The sequence below is a fragment of the Coturnix japonica genome, chromosome 3 (genome assembly GCF_001577835.2).
Source record: "Coturnix japonica isolate 7356 chromosome 3, Coturnix japonica 2.1, whole genome shotgun sequence".
NCBI lineage: Eukaryota > Metazoa > Chordata > Aves > Galliformes > Phasianidae > Coturnix > Coturnix japonica.
In genome coordinates this window covers 55,665,231-55,682,305 of record NC_029518.1, presented here as the reverse complement: position 1 = coordinate 55,682,305, position 17,075 = coordinate 55,665,231, and the positions used below count along the sequence as shown (strand labels likewise).

At 41.3% G+C, this 17,075-nt stretch overlaps 1 protein-coding gene across 4 annotated transcripts in view; it reads left to right on the top strand.

Annotated features, from left to right (window-relative positions):
• The first annotated feature begins 620 nt into the window (after window positions 1–620).
• PKIB (cAMP-dependent protein kinase inhibitor beta) overlaps window positions 621–17,075 on the top strand; it is a 51,986-nt gene continuing 35,531 nt past the window's right edge. For 2 of the 4 annotated variants that reach the window (XM_015858792.2, XM_015858790.2), the window contains exon 1: window positions 621–739. The gene's annotated coding sequence lies outside the window, so the exon portion shown is untranslated. Of the gene's footprint in view, window positions 808–17,075 lie in introns of all 4 variants that reach the window. The other 2 variants (XM_015858793.2, XM_015858791.1) reach the window with 2 other exon arrangements.

Here is a 17,075-nt window from a genome sequence, read left to right as displayed (position 1 = left end):
TTCCACTGCTTTTAATTGTTATTATATATAATGATGATAAAAAAGCTTGATGTATTTTGTAGGGTAAGCACTGAAAAACCCAGATGCAATACTCATCTTTAGCTGAATCTGTATAGTCCTGAGTATCAGGTATACATGGAAAACCTATGTGGGAGTCGCTCATCCTTCGGCTGGAGGTAAATGGAAGGATAAGGGCTCAGGTAGATTTGCACCAGTTGTAATGAGACTTCTGAAAAGGGATTTCAGGGTGAATAGTCTGGAGTCGTTTGGAATGACATAAGAACTATGTCAAAATCAATGTCTAAAATTTCGAGATCATTCAAGAAGCTTTCAATGCCTGCGTACTGTGACACAATTTCACGCAAGCGGTTGTTCAGAGCGGGATGGTTCCTCCTCACACCCTAATAAGCCAGGTCTTAACTTTCGTGTTTTCACTGGAACGCAACCATTCACACACAGAACTTGCTACACTGTCCCCAAGGCAGCACTTCGCGGAGAACACGCACAGCTTCTGCTCCCCAGCTGCCGCTCGGGGCGCGTCCCGGCTGCCGGGAGCGCTCCGTCAGGCTGCAGCCGCAGCGCGGCCCCGGGACGGCGAGGGGGCGGCCGCCGGCGGGGCCGGGCTCCCCGCGGGGGCGGCGCTCCGGCGGGCGACGGCGGAGCGACGGGGCAGCGGCGCCCGGAGCCGGGATCCTACGGCTGGCTGAGCCCCGCCGAGCGGGGACCTACAGGCGTGCAGGTAATGCGTGTCCGTGCTGGGACGGCCGGCCCTGCGGGCATCCCCTCGGTGTGCCGAGTACGCGGCTGGTGAGCAGGACGGGGAGACGGGGCAATTTGGGCAGCTGGTGGGTAGGGGAGCTGCTGCTGGGCGTCCCATCGTGTCACCGGGAGAGTCTGAGCCGCGCTACCCTGCAGCTCGGCACCAGGTGTGATGTTGTAAGGGTTGTGTTCTAACGCTTAGGATTTGCCGGGATAAACTGCGAGTAGATGTCATCGGGAGATTGCATCTCATCGGGGAGAAAACTAAAGTGACGTTTTCCTCAAGCAGGAAAGCAAACAGAAGTGCTCTCGTTGCGGTTTCTCTTTCTCAGATTCTATTTCTACAATCAAATTAATTAGTACTAAGAACATAGAAAAGTACGGAGTAAAAATAATCTGCTCTGTTCACGTGGTGGTACTGCTTAGTAAGATTAAAATAAATTTCTGAGAAATAAGTTTTGTGCATGATGTCTGTAACGGAAGTTGAATGACAAGGGAATGAAGTAACCCTTAGTCTGTCAATGCAGAAGATGGCCCTGGGAAATCAGTTAAAATACATCACTGACTTTCACCTTTCTGTGATTGTGAGGGCAGTCTTTACAAAAGACTATTTTTACCACTGACAAGAAGGAATTTTTCTGGTTGCAACAGAATTCTATTAGTAAGGTGGCTTTTCTGAATTCAGTTAGGATAGATGAGCCTCTACATTTGTTAAAAGTTCTCTGTGGACTCAGAAAGCCAGGCAAGGGCTTTCAGAGAAGGAAAAAGTGAAAGTGTTCTAAATATTCCTGCAGCAATACATGAAGTGGTCTCCATCCTGCTGTTTGGTTGGTACAAATACACCCAATTCTTGACTGTTTCAATTTTGGAAAGTAGTGAGATTTTGTTAATTTCAGGAAAGTCTTAGCTGCCTTTGGGAGCAGCACAGTTAAAAATGAAGAATGTGAAAATAGATAGGGTGTGCTGGCTCACCCAGTATATTTTCATCCCCTTTTGTACACAGCAAAAGCCAGATTGGAGCCTGAAAATGTGTGAAGTAAAAGCCATAACTATTTGTTTACCTTTCCTCACTGGAAAAGCCATAGGGATGATGATGGTCTGGATATTTTCTGTTTTGTTGGTTGGTTGGGTATTTTTTTGAACTTTTATTATTATTCCCTTTGAAACGATAAATGTCTCTGTTATATTATTTCTGAAATGTTACATTGTGACTGATAGAAAACATTTGTGTGGAAGTGAAAATAAATTGGAACTTCACTAGAAATATCTAATTAACTTCTGAAAATGATCACTTTACCATTAGCAAGTTTCATTCCATAGACATTTTGAAATAAACTCCATTGTGATAGACCTATCTATTTTGTCTTAGATATGTCAAGACAGTTACAAACTTAAGCAGAGCAGCACAGCGTGCATCAGAACACTATGAAAATATTAATAGGCTTCAAAATCAAGACAAATTTTAAAAGTCATAAAATACAGAGAGAAAAAAAACTCATTGCATATTGTTAATGTGCCTGGAAGAGTGAAATTGTTCCCTTACATCCATTTGTAGGTTGACCCTGTTCAAATAATATTTTATGCCAGTATAATGATGGACGTTATTAATATATCATTCAGAATGTACCTGCTTTCCTTGGCTTTCAGAACCTGGGAGAATCATGTGTACTTTTCTCCATCAGCTAAAGATGATTCTCATGAGACTGTACCCTGTCTGTATTGGGCTTCTTCCTGCAATTTATTGATTTATCCCTCTGCTGAGTGCACTGCAGGACCTTACTTACCTCTGTTTTGTAGAAAAAAGGAGGCTGTGGGGGAACAGCAAGGGAAATTTGTGTTCTCTCTCCATGTCTTGAGTGCTGGAGAACTTTCATTAACTGCACATCTTAGCATGTTCCTTGTTCTCCCAGACAGTTTTGTGAGCAGTGAAACAACTGCTTGTTCAAGGAAAGACTGGATGTTGTGCTGAGGGACAAGGTTTAGTGGGAGCTATTGGTAATAGGTGAACGGTTGGACTGGATGATCTTTTAGGTCTTTCCCAACCTTGGTGATTCTATGGTTCTATGAATCTAACTGAGAATTAAGAATTGAGCGATAGCTCACGCTGAAATGAATTATCAGCCTATTATGTTAGGCTCGACAAATGCCAACACTTGCTATTGTATCATATTGACTCAATTTGTATATGAGTAATCTCAAGCAGTGACTTATCTTCAGAAGACATGTAACAAAGTTGTGGCTTTCTGGAGAATAAGGAAGCACACTTAAATACCAGACATGCCAGAAAGACATAATCAGCCTTATCCCAAGGCTGTCTTTGTCCTTTAAAGTGTCTGTTTCTCAAAGGCTGCTGATGACTTGATTTATTTTGCTGTTTGGCACCCAGGCTGGACACTCCCATGGTATTGTTTTGACTACCTGCACCAAAAGTCGATAATAATAAAACTACATCCAATAGATCTTTTCTGGTAGGCCTATTTGAATAGTCAAGTACTTACGTTTTAGAATTTGGATAGTCAAATATTCTGTGTTAGAGTGGATTGAGATTCTGGCGTTTAAATTTTTGCAAGGACATGGAGATCATCCAGATTTTCATTGCAACCTGTGAATGTGGCTTAGCAGAAACTGTAGGAAGTCAGGAATGTTGATCAGTCTGTGAAAAGCTCCAAAATCTATCTTTTCACACATATAATAATGCCTTCTATACCAGACATAATAATTATAATTGTAGGAGGTTTCCCAGCTTGAGATTTCTGTATATTATTTCCTCCCTTTTGTCCTGACTATATTTTTTCACCTGTTTTCCTACAGAGATGAAGTTGAAATAATAATGGTGCCCAACTGATAACTCCACTCATAGCCCTGCAGTAATTTATTATTATTATTATTTTTACCCCTGGTTATCAGTTTCATCCAGTATCAACAGAAGAGCAGAGATTTCAAAGTGATGAAATTCTGACACACCTCAACACTGCTGGTGACCAGGGAGATAGCAGAGGTGATGTTGACTCCCCCACTGAGGGGAGGGCAGTAGCAAGCATTAATATCATTAGGCACCAGAAAAATCATGCATGCTGAACATCGTAGCTTCTGCTGCTCACAAGGTTGGTGATTACAGCTTTCAATTTCTCTGCTCCTTGGGAGTACAGAGTCTCTGAGATGTGTTGATGATGCATTTTATCCTCTGCAGTCAGTTCAAATAAACTCTTGTTTCAGAGATGTTTCCAGTAATGAGATAGATGGCAGTGCTGCTGTTGTTCCTCAACTTTATAAACTGATCTGTTGCTTTCCTAACCCCTAATTTAATACTTTTTGATACAGGTCAATAACCTACAGAGCAGCAATTTTCTTTGTTATCCTGCCTCAGTGCAAATACTTGATTGCTGTGGGCACAATAAAATGTACTCTTCCACAGTCAGTTTCTCTGAGCTCCTTACAAGTTTTTGATCAGGATGTTATTTGTTTCCTGTTGTCACTACTGTTTCTTCTGGTTATGGCTGCATCCGAACTTCCTCTTCTGCTTTCTTTTCATAGAATAGCATCAAAACAATGTGTGCATTATGACAGGAGAAAGATAATCAGGATTAATATGAAAATGTATCGTCAGCTTATCTAGTAGGACCTTTTAAAATAACTACTGCTCTTATTGTCTTTTAAGCGGCAATCGTTCTAATTATTTTTTTTCTGTTACATAACTGAAGTTAAGAGCTATGTTTATGGGATACTGATGGATAATTGCCAATTTTCTCCTTTCTTCCTTTTTCAATATTAATGCTGTTACAGTATTTGCCATTCTCTCTTTCATTACCTCTCTTGAAAATAATGGATGTTTGGATCTAGAAAGCTTTGATGCTACTGGTTTTGCTAGTTTAATCCTACTGTGCAAGTCCTATTGACTGGAATTGCTGTCTGTGCATGAATGTGTGCAAATTAAATCAACTGAGAAAAGTGCTTAGTGCCTAATGCTAATTTCTTGTTATATATTCGTCTGCTTTCAGATCGTGTCTTTTACATATTGTAGAAATAATTTAAATATTATTAAAATCAGCATTCCACTCTCAGAGTACTGAGCTTGTGTAGTGATTACATTTGACTCCATTCAACTGGTTTATATTAGTCAGAGGGAGGAGGAATGAAGCACATAAAAATGTTTTCTTCTTCTGCAGAAGCAAGAATGTATGTAGGTGTGACACCTTTCTCTGCCTCCTCATCTTATACTGTGACAGGGACGAACAGCCACCTTCCTCACTGCAAGGGTCAGGGCCTCCTATCACTTGCAAGGCTGAGCACCATGGTGCTGCCTAATACTGCATACAGTGAAGCCAGGCCTGCTCCTTTGGTCACCATCCAGCTGGTCACCACCCTCTGCTGCCTCTCGACCCCACCCAGCACCATGAATTACTGCCTCTCTTCTAGGAGTATGGGGTGTAGTACTGTGTTTAGGTGCAGTCTGCTTCAGTTTAACTGGATCCGGAGGGTCTTGGAAACCTTGCCAGTGAGAGTGTTTAATGTGAATCTCTTTGGCACATCTGGTGGGGTGTGGAAACACCTGGGGTTATGTTGGCAGGTCTGGGAAGGAAGGGCAGTGACATCCTGCAGAGAAAGGGAAACAGCCCGAGGGCAGTGGCTGGGTTTGAGGCCAGAAGGGTGGGTTGGGATGGGGCAGCCAGCAGCTGGGCTCTGAGCAGCCTTCTGGCTTGACTTACCAAAGTCAAAGCAGCATGGCTGGCTTCAGCCTGAAAAACTGTCAGCAAAGGGAGGCAATGGTTCCACCAAATTGTCAGATTTCTGCTGCCTGTGGGAAGATGTGTACTTTGAGCAGTCTCTGAATGTAGAGCTGTGCTTATGTACCCAGGCTGAGGCAGTTGCTTGGAAGCTCTTGCGGCTCACTTGCTGCAACATGGAAAGTGCTGAATGTTTGCAGCAGCAGCTCTTCTCTATGTGCTTTCCCAGATATGTAGTACAGATCTTTCCTTGCTAACCTGAGAGATAATGGCAATTCTGTGCTAAGGCTGTGCTGCAAGGGCACAGATTTTAATTAAAACTGCAATTTCACTGTATTGTCAGAGGATCCCAGGGAAACAATTGCTGATCAGGAACCGCTTCCTTCTTTTTTTTCTTCTGTAATCCACATTAGGCAGTATTTTGCTACATATGTAATGTCAGCAACATCTTGTCTTCCTCTCTGTTGGCTTTTCACTTCCTGTCTGTGCATTCCATCTGAATGAGGAAGGTGAAGTGGGTTTGCAGCCCACAGCGTTTATGTCTGCTGACGTAATCACACATTGGTGTAGGACTGGGGAATCATTTCTGCCACCTTCCAGCCTTCTTGGACAAACAGGACACTGTTTATTAGCTTTTTGTTGTTGTTGTTTTTGTTTTGTTTTGTTTTTGTTTGTTTTTTGTTTTTGTTTACTTTTGAAACTTGATCACAGCATTCCATGGAGAAACCACTAATTTGTCAATAGACTCCTGAACAACCTGAAGCTGTGTTCAGTCATGCAATGCAACTGCTGAGCTGATGAAGCATCCTTTCAGGAGGTGCTGCTCTTGTGTAGGGGCAATTTCTTCCTCTCAAATCAAAATCCCTGATTTGAAGGCAGCCTTGGGCAGGACTGAACTTATTCACCTTTCTTTGTGTAAGGAGGGGCTAATAAGAAGAAACATGTATTCAAGTGAATACTGCTGTAGTACACAAAACATTTTTATAAATCATATCCAGATGCCTTCAGATCTCTTTATGATTGTTATTTTGAATGGAGTAATCTGACTTGTAGGATATCCTCCAAAGCACTTTGGGTCAATTGTAAATTCATAATGGCTAGCAGTGCTGATGTGGTAGGTCCTAATAGAAAAGGAATGACCAAAAATTCAAATGATGAAAACCAGGGAGAAAGTTTCAGTCTGTGTGCCCTGAGCACTATTAGCACTACTTCTTTATACATTGCAGACTTTATTGCATTAGAGCTTGTAAATTTTTGCCGTGATATAACATGTTCCAAATGGGGAGCTTCTCGGAGATAACTTGGAGGCTCTGTGGGCTTGAGTACAATCATATGCACTACAGAAAACACTTGAAAGTGTGGTATTTCATGATCTCTGTACCATTGTTTAGTGACTGAGATACTAGACAGGCATTAATAAAATTTATGTAACTGTGTATTTTGCCTGGATAATGAATTCCTTTTTGTTCGGATTTGACACATTCTTTACATTTTATTTTGCCTATCTTCAAGTCCTGCTTTATTTGCATTCTTTAGGTGAGATCCTCACCCATTGGTATTTATGATGTCTTCATTACAAGGTGTCTGCTTAGACAGAACCAGAAGCCTTGGCAGCTGATGCATATTTCACACAAGCTAATGAAAGTGTTCTGTCACACACCACCGTGTGATGCCAGAAAGATTGTTACTAAGTTGAATATATGCCCTTCCACTGTCTTGTCAAAAATAACTGTAATTGATGGTCGATATGTAGTATGCTTTGTTCCTAAGTAATCAGTAACTACAAAGTTACTGTTGGAGTCCTTAGAAAAGAGAGTATTTGTTGAATGGTGTTGGTAAGATTTGTCATGGAAGTATTTATATGAAGAACTTGGTCTCTTCTGTCTGTTGTAGACATTGTTTGGTTAGCAGTGAGGGATATAAGCAGCAGAAGACAGGATTTCTGGAAGTTCAATCTCTGAGTGGACAAGCAGTCCTGAAAATAGTGCTTGCAATGTAACTAGAGTTTTCCTCATGGTATCACACAGAAGGATGTGGTTTGCTCACTACCTGAAGTATATCGACATATCTCAGGACCCAGGCAGTTTTACATAGCACTGTTAGATTTGGCAGCTGGTGCAACAAGATGTGAAGCAATCATGTGACACCTTATTTTAATTTCAGTCCAAGGTACAGTGGGAATGTTGGAGCTTTTCTCCTGCTGTATGAATAAAAAGCAGGAGGACTGGCTTTATATACTGTCCTTGGAAAAAGGGAAGCTGCTCTGGAACCAAGGAGCAGAACAGAGTTCTGTGTTTCTGTTGCCATTGTTCCAGGGTGGGTGGGATGTTCTTACGGAGAAAACCTGTAGCTAGAAGATGAGGTAGATGCCAGGCATGGTGGTTTGCCTGCAGACTTGCCTGGAGCAGTGCCTTGCTTGGGCATACTTGGATGGTGCTGTAGCTAAGGTTCATCGGGGATGTCAGCATGACCCATTTCCCTCTCATAATAGAATGCTTCTTCCCTCAGGGAAGGGACCAGGGCTGGCCCAGCCTTATGGAGGTGGTGGAGAAAGGGAGGTGGAGATATGAGGGTTCTCATCTTAACCAAAGGAAAAGTTTACTCCCTGTGGGGCAAGCTGCAGGGGAAGGCCATGCTGGCTCCATCTTCAGGGCTTCCAGCCCCAGTCACACTCATCCTTAAGCACCTGGCCTGGCCTCAGCTCTGAGCCTACTTCCAGGGTTGGGCCATCGGCATCCTGAACACCCCTTCCAGGATCAGCTGTTCCAAGATCCCACCATCCAAAGTGCAAAGCTGAGTCTCTGAGAAGTTTTTGTCAAGATCTTGTTGCCATCCACACATGAGAAACATAACAAAGAGGGACTTTTATTTCCCAGTCTAGAAGAAGGACAGTGACAAGTTATTAAGAAATAACAAAGAAGTAATTACAGCAGCATGTAGGTTTGCAATCCCTGTCTTTAAAAGAGATTACATTGCATTAGCAATACATTTAATATGATTACATTCAATTATGTGAAATCATTTGTAAGTGTACTTCATGCACTCTGTTTCAGGCTTCAAGTCTAACTCAGTGAGCAGCTGCTTTTGTTAACCTAAGAAAAGCTTTCTTTAGAGCTCAGTGGAGTATTATGAATAGCAGGGACTTCTGTAAACATGTTTTGCTTAAGTGTTTGCATGTGATGCTCATGTTCTATTAATCCTCTTGCTTTCTTGGAAGTAGTCGTCATTTGTAAAGATGTGATTTTGAGGCTTTGAAGAAAAAGGTCTCTTGGTAGGGATAGGCTCCTTAACATATTAACATCTTTTGTTTTTCTTCTTGGGACACTCAAACATTAAAAATTCTACACCACTGTTCTTGTGTTTTCTTTAAGTGTCTTCTGAGAAGAGCTGGAATGCAGTGAAACCTTGTGATGATGAAGTCTCTAGAGAACACAATCACACACTACTCTGTTATTACGACTGTAGGTTGCTTCTACTTAAAAAAGAGAGAGGGAGAGAAAGACAAAATAAAAGCAATTGCTTCTACAGCAGATATAGTCTCACTTAAACAAACATCAAGCAAAAAGCTCCTGTCAGTGTTGTCAAAGTTACTCCATAAGCAGTAATTGAACATATGTTCCTGAGTAGTATAAAGGAGTTTGAATTAACAAGCCAGAGGTGCTTTCAGCCACCTCCTTACTCTTCCCTCTCATTACTTGGAAACTGTCGCAAGCAGTGCTTGCTGTTTACATCAGAGAGCTTATAAAAAGCTTAAGAAGATGAGCATGTGCGTGTTTGAGGAATATTTTTTTCTCTCCCCTTAAACTTTCGTTTGTTTGCTGGAAAAGCTAGAATTGTGAAAGGAATTAAACTGAATAAAAAACCTCTCCCAGTTACTAATGGAAGCATCCCTTTATTGATGTGGTTATAAGCTCTTCACTCCAATGTGGAACACACATATCACAGAGCCAGGGCACGATGTCCTTACAAAAAGGACACAGAGAGGACAACAATAGCTTTTGCTGTTCTGAATTTGGTAGCTTTGCTACTGATAGTTTAAACAGAGTGCACACACTCTCTGTGCAGTTCCTTTTATAAATAGATTCACTCATTTCTGTTTACTTTTGCTCCTTCCAGATTCTCATTACTGAGAGGTAGTTGGAAGTAGCAGTTAGAAAAAATGGGAACAAATTCTCAAACAGATTTAATAGAGCCAGCTTATTTTTTTTTTTCTACCAAGTTTTGAAACGGAAATAAGTATATATTCATAATACAAATTCATTAAACTTTACTGATTATTAAAATAACTGAATGGAAATCTAGTTGCTGTAATCCCATTTAAGTAGAGACAGTTACTTGTTTTGAGTGAGCTATAACAAATCATGCTTCTCACCATAGAAACTGTTACAGGAACTCAATTGTTTTGAAAGGAATTAATACAAGATTTAACTGTATAGTCTCGGTGTTAATTAACTGACTAGTTAATAACTCAGCCTTTGTAGAGAGTTTAATTATGTCATGTAAAGAGAGAACAAAGAAATCTGGACCCTCCTTCAGAAAGAAGTAGTAATTGTTTAATTTAAATAGAACAGAAGAAAACTGAACTAATTTACCCAGCTGACCTATTTTGCAAGTTCACATGGAGTGATATTTGCCTCTTTTGACATCCAAACAATATCAGTTAAAGCTTTGTACTGTAAAGATCTGCAAAGTTGTTTATTCCTTAAATTTCTATAATTTTTCTTTAAATTTCTATAAAAAGCTATTGCTTAAAACTGAATACAAATTTGTGCTCTGGAAGAAGTGAAAGATGAGATACAGGGACATGCTTCTTTTCAAAAGGGAACTTTAAAGTATATTTGATTGCTTGACCAGCTTTTGCTTTATTTGACTATGAATGTTTTCTAAGCGTATATTATGAAACGGTCATTATTTTGTCTCATTTCTGTGCTTTTTTAAGTAAAATTTTACTGCCTGTAGCTTAGGAAAAAGTGTTTAAGATAACAGTGAATTCAAATGTGCTTTGTTGGTGGTGTAAATTCGGATTTTGGACTATGGAGTCAAACACTCCTCCCTTCTGATTTTGTGTCCTGCAAATAAATGCAAATGAAATCAGTGCTTTCCAAAGCTTGTTGAAAGCTCATGTGTGCATTGAGTGAAGGAGATGTAGGTGTGACAATGAATGGGAGCATGTGTTTTTAAAAGCGGGATGAGCATGGAGGAAACATGCTTAGACCCACTGACCTTGTGAGAAGAAGAATTGTGTTGCTGAGATGCAAGACTACCAGTCTCTTTTTCAGAAGCTTGTAAGCAAGTTGATAAGGCTGTGACAACATTGGACAACATTTTCAAATTCCAGGGTGACAACAACAAACCACACATGAGCTGAGCTGAGCTGAGCTGAGCTGGCAGGTGGTTCTGGCTCCAGTCCATCCCATGCCATTCTGAGCTGCTTCATTAGAAAACGAGGCCATCTAGACAGCTGAACAAAGTATGTGCAGATCTAGTTTTGATTTTTCTGGTATTCATGTTGGCCTGTCCTATATTTTTGGCCTTGCAAGGAGACACATGCTTTCTCAACTGAGTTCTTTTTAAGACTCGATCTCACAAGAGAGAGTGTAGGGGCTCAGATGCATGTGAATAGATGGCTTATCACTAAATGGGAGGTGATGAAGAGGAAGACACTAAGTCTGAGGCAGTGATGTGGGAGCTAAAATCAGCTCGGTGTTTTGGGATCTGCACTTGCCACAGTTCCAGCAGGAGTGTGTCAGATGGTACAGTGAGCACTTAATGTGAGCAGTTTGAGTTGTTCTGGGGTTGTTCACAGGTGTGCATCCTGGGAGAGGGAAAAACCCCTAAGCTGAGTAAAGGATATTACAGCATGGCTTTGGCTAGTGTCAGTATGGGTTTCAAAACTTGTTAAGCAAATAAGCATATGGGCTGCAGTGCCTAAAAGGCACATGAGCTTTTTTGAGCAAGAACATAACAGACACTCTTCTCCATTTTATGTCTCTTCAGAAAGTGTCTTCACACATTTTCTTGTATATTTATGACTCTGAATTTAGAGCGGGAGGCTGGGGAGAAAGGGAAGCTGAGGAGACAGCAATGCTGGGATTTGATGGAGATTAGCACCAGTTTGTTTGCAAATTGAAGCTGCCGAGGAGCGCAGTGATGCGTTATATTGTTAATTATGTTTCAGTGTAAAAGCTGCTGCTCAGGAGAAAAAGGCATTTTCAGTAACAGCTCTGGAACTGGAGCTTTGTATTTTTTGGTGAACTGTGACATGTGAAATGATACTGCTGTAAATAAAAATAGAACCTAACTGTGCTAAACAGTCAACAAGCACTTACTGATACTCCAGTTTCAATGTTTAAACTGTGAACATAATATTAGGGAAAAAAAAAATACCCCTAATTCTGTGGCACCTACTTTCTGAAGGAAATTGCTTCCTCATTTTCTAAACTAAAGGAACAAAACTAAGCAGCAGGTTTTGTTTATTTGTTGTTGTTTTCCCTCAGATTGTGCTGTATTTGGTCACAAATAGAAAAAAATAGTTCACAAAGTTCCTGTGCTTCTCATTTAGAGACTGAGTTTGTAGGATGCAATTGCACCTGGCTGTAAACACATGGCTCAGGAGCTGTGGCAGGTTATTTTCCTCCATCAAGGTGAAAGACACTTTGAATAGTCATTAACATCTTGGATCTCCTCATCCTCCACTAAAAAAAATGTATGGATACTATAAAAATACCAAGGCAAGGACATTTTCCCTCCTCATAAATTTCCCACAGAGAGATCGCTCCATCTTTAACAATGTAATGCTGGGTCTGGTGCTGAAGCTTGGGTTTCATATGTTTTATTAAAGTAATTTCACTTTAGAAGAAGGCCGAATGAAACTGTACTGACTTTCTCGTACTGTAAATGTAAACGTAGTAATGAGCTGTATCATAGAATCATAGAATGGCCTGGGTTGAAAAGGATTGTAATGGTCATCTAGTTTCCATCCCCTTACTATGGGCAGGGTTGCCAACCACTAGACCAGGCTGCCCAGAGCCACATCCAGCCTGGTCTTGAATGCCTCCAGGGACTGCGCATCCACAGCCTCCTTGGGCAACCTGTTCCAGTGTGTCACCACCCTCTGTGTAAAAACTTCCTCCTAATATCTAACCTAAACCTCCCCTGTCTCAGTGTAAAACCATTCCCCCTTATCCTATCACTATCCACCCTTGTAAACATTCTTTGCCCCTCCTGTATGGTATTAGGCTTCTCCTCTTCTGGTTGCAAACACTACCTTGTTCTCTTTCACTGCTCAGGAAAACTCTCATGTTACAACGTACCATATTTTGGACAGGAAATGTAATGAAAGATTATACATACAGGGTGAGTCTGCATAACCAGGAAATAAATCTATAATCAAGTGTGAACACCTATAAGAAAAGTGACTTTTAGCAGTTTAGGCTGCAGCATCGCACAGATGCTCCCGGTTGCGGTTTGGCAGAGGCTCCTCATGATTATGGGACACCATATGCAGGGAGCAATCCCACCCCAGCTGGAGGTGGTCATTCAGCTGGTGGAGGTGTTAAGGAGGGAATATCAAAGACCTCCAGTTTCTCCTCGCTGGCTCCACAACAACTAGAGGACAGTGTTAGCCAGATTGTTCACATTTCTTTGATTGATTTCCTTTTCTTTCTTTATGTTTTTAAAATATTTATTTGCTTATTATTTGTAATTCTAGAGAAAAAAAGCATAGGCCAGCAGTATGTTTTCAGTCTGAAGGAAGGGCATTGAGAATGTGGAGATCCTGTAAAGCGGACTACAGGAAAAATGTGTGTTCACATGATGGATTTTCATGTTGTCCTGCAATCTGTAATAGTCTTGAGAATAAACCTTACCTTCTAAGTTGTAAGACAAAGCCTTGATAATGCAGAACAGACAATGTTACAGGGAAACCTTATTGAAAGGCTGAATAGTTTCTTTTCTTCAATGAGGCAAATGGGTGACATCCTCAAGATTCAGTTGTGCTAAACAGATGAGAAAGGAAAATCATTATTTGTGAAAAAGATTAAAATTCCAGGTTTGTTTCTTGACATATAAATAAAACATTCTGCACGATCCAAGTGATCTGACATCACGCTGACTATGGTCCATTATTTCACTTGAATTATATTGTCCTACAGCCATCTTCGGTGAACTATTCTGAGGTACTTAATAAGCAATCTGAAATGACATTGCTATGTGAAACCGTATCTATTAAATGCAGCTTTTCTGGATATGTAGCTTCAGCATATTCTCTTGCTGTTTGAAATACCAGAAAGGCTGTTCTATCCTGCCTTTTATTTATTTGTTTGTTTGTTTGTTATGGTTGTTTACAGTTTCCAGTAAAATTTCCACTTGCACTGGACTTAAAATGAGCTTCAGGTTCACCATCCCTCTACTAATTTATTTTGTCCATGTCAATTTGTGGCACCTATCTGGAAACAACTGTGCAACCTCTGATTCTGTAGCTGAAGAACGGTACCTAACAGGAGAGTGGTTTATTTGTGGATGTTGCTTCCTTTTTTTCTTCTTAGACATGTAAATTTTGCATATACATTCAATAATTTGACAGCACTGGATGTTTACAAAATGAACTCTTATGCCACACTCTTATGCAGAGCTCTGGTGCTGGGTTGCCATTGGACACAGCAGTCATTGTTTGGCCTTGCCAGTGCTGAACAGTGGGAATGAATTACAGGATGTCTTTTTAGTTTGTGTAAGCTATAAATGTTGTATTGAGAGACAAGTGGATTGTACGTAAACATTATTCTTCCTTTTGCTGTGCATACTTGAGGGATGGAGCAGAAATAATAGTTGGTGAGTTAAAATCAGAATTATGTTCACTTACAGGCTGCTAAAAGCTACATAAGTAGTCTCCTGTCATATATAAACCATTTACATAGCAGACAGAAAGGCAAGGATGCCATTAGAATGCCTGAGGTTTGGTTTCATAGCACACTGAATCCGGAGGTGACCTTTAGTTATCATCAACGTGATATCCTTGGAGATACTGGGCGCCAAAACTTCTTTCCTACCCAGGGCTTATCTGGGACTTGATCTCAGCGATACCAGACGCGGAACAATGAGCTGCCAATCAGTCTGCTAGGTTAAAAGCAACTGTAGCAGATGTCATTACAGATCCTGCATGACAGAGACCCAGGTGCTAACAAGCATAGAGATTTGTGCAGGAGATGGGGGGAGAAAGTGCTCTGATAAAGTGGCATGAAACTGAGGAGGGAAAATCTATGAAGTGTGATAGTGTGGTGGATGCTGCGGTCAGTCTAGACATAAAATGGTAGTTTTCAATCACACTTCTTTTCAGGCTTATCATCTTCCTGCTTTAGCATCAGTTATGTTTATTGTTGTTGTCATTGCTATGTGAAAATATAAATAGTGTGTTTTTCTGATGTGTAAAATTGTGTTCTCCTACTGATAGCTCCAAGAGGTCTTGCTAGGGGAATTGCAAAATGCTTATGAAAAGCCTGTTCTGTGGATGAAGTATAATGGAGTATGCAGTTGGTAGGTCTGGGGCATAGCGATTCTTGCTCTCCTTCTGCTTTTTGCAGAAATGCCATTGCTCAGGAGAGGGCTAAGAGGTGCAGTTCTAATCCTCAGGGATCTCCTTGGGCTGCAGCTGTGCCTGATCTGCATATTACAAGAATGAAATCCAAGGAAAACCTTCTGCTGTCTCTCTCCACCTCCAAAAGGATCAGAGGCAATTTATGGTCTTTCCCTGGGGCCCACTGTCCCTCACCTCCAAATGTCATTCAGCCATAGGCAAGCCCTTGTGGGGCAGCAGATTTCTCCAGCTGAACACTAGCAAGCCACTACAAGCTGTGGCTGTGATGGCTGTGGGCTTCTGGCATCCTTTTCCTTCTAAACATGTTTGTTTGAAAGAGGGCTTTAGTTTTGGAACTGCTGACTTCAGCTTTCACATCCATGCTGCTTTATTTACAGCAGATGCGGCATATAAACTGTCATGTCCTGACTGTCCAATGTCAGGGATGTCTCTGTAGGCAGGAGAGCAGGTGTTGTATCTTTGGGGCATTTGCCTTTTAAATTTCCACAGCGTCATCTTGCTTCAAAAAGCAGTGCCTGTGGAATTGATTGCTGCCCTTTTGGAAGGGTGACCTGCAGCCCTGCAAGGCTGTCTCTGCAGCCACCAGTGAGTGGCAGGGCTTTGGGGATGATCGATACAGAAAAACCTGTGTGCTCAGCTGTCTGTACTCTGAGAAACTTACATTTTGCCATTTGAGCAGAGTTCAGTGCAAGTGGAGGGGTCACACAACTTCAGTAGGAGGACAAAATTGATAATCTTTATGCTCTTTTTTGATTGAGCTTTTTCAATCTCTAGAGTGTTTTTTCATTCCCTTATTCTCTTTTGAAATCAAAAACCAAACCAAATGAGCAGTTAATAGAGTCTTTTCCTATTTTCTCTTGAAAGCTGTAATGTCTTATTAGCCCAAAATACCCTTGTAATTTTCCACTTTTACATTCTGCTTTTTGACTCTCAAAAATAAGCAGACCATCTGAATTCACCTTGCCACAGAAGGAACTGGTTCTTCCCATCCAGAGGGCTACTTTAAGGCTGGTTGAAGGACAATCTCATGCATGAGCTACTGGAAGTGGAAATCAAAACTGAAAATGTTTTTCATGCTCTTCTTTTCACTGGAAATCTGATGTAATTCCTTGTTTCAGCACCAGGCTGCAAAAAGCAAAGCCTGTGTGTGCTGTGCTGTGTCTGGAAAGGGTTGGATTTACTTAAACCAATGTAGACTAAATGATTTGAAGGAGCTGGGTATCCTGGTGGACTAAGGCTTGGCCATACCATATGCCAGGAGTGTGCCCTGGTAGCATAGAAGGCCAACGGTATCCTGGGGTGCATTGAAAAGAGTGTGGCCAGCAGGTTGAGGGGGGTGATCTTTCCCCTCTGCTCTGCCCTAGTGAGGCCAGAATACTGTGTCCAGTTCTAGGCTACCCAGTTCAAAAAGGACAGGGGTCTTCTAGGAGTCCAGCAAAGGGCCTCAAAGATGCCATAGGAGGAAAGACTGAGTAACCTGGGTCTATTCAGCCTGGGGAAAAGAAGACTGAAGGGGAATCTGAATAATTTTTATAAATACTTAAAAGGAGGTGAGAGGCAAATGGATGAGGCCAGTTTCTTCTCAGTGGTGTGTAGCAGTAGGATGAGGAGTAATGGCCTAAAACTCAAATGTATGAAGTTCCATACAAACATGCAGAAGAACTTCTTTGTGGCAAGGGTGATGGAACACTGGAACAGGTTGCCCAGTGAGGTGGTGGAGTCTTCTTCCATGGAAATATTAAAGACCTGCCTGGACGTCTATCTTTGTGACCTATTGTAGGGTACCTGCTTTAGCAGGGGGGTTGGACTTGATGGTCTCTTGAGGTCCTTTCCAACCCCTGCGAACCTGTAACTTTGATTTTGTGATTTGGGCTGCACTTCGGGATGGAAGAGGAGGGAATATTTCCATTTGCTTTGAACTGACATAATGGAGATTTCATTTGTGTCTTTTTAGTTTATTATTTTATTTTCATATTTTCCTACAAATTACAAGAGTTGTA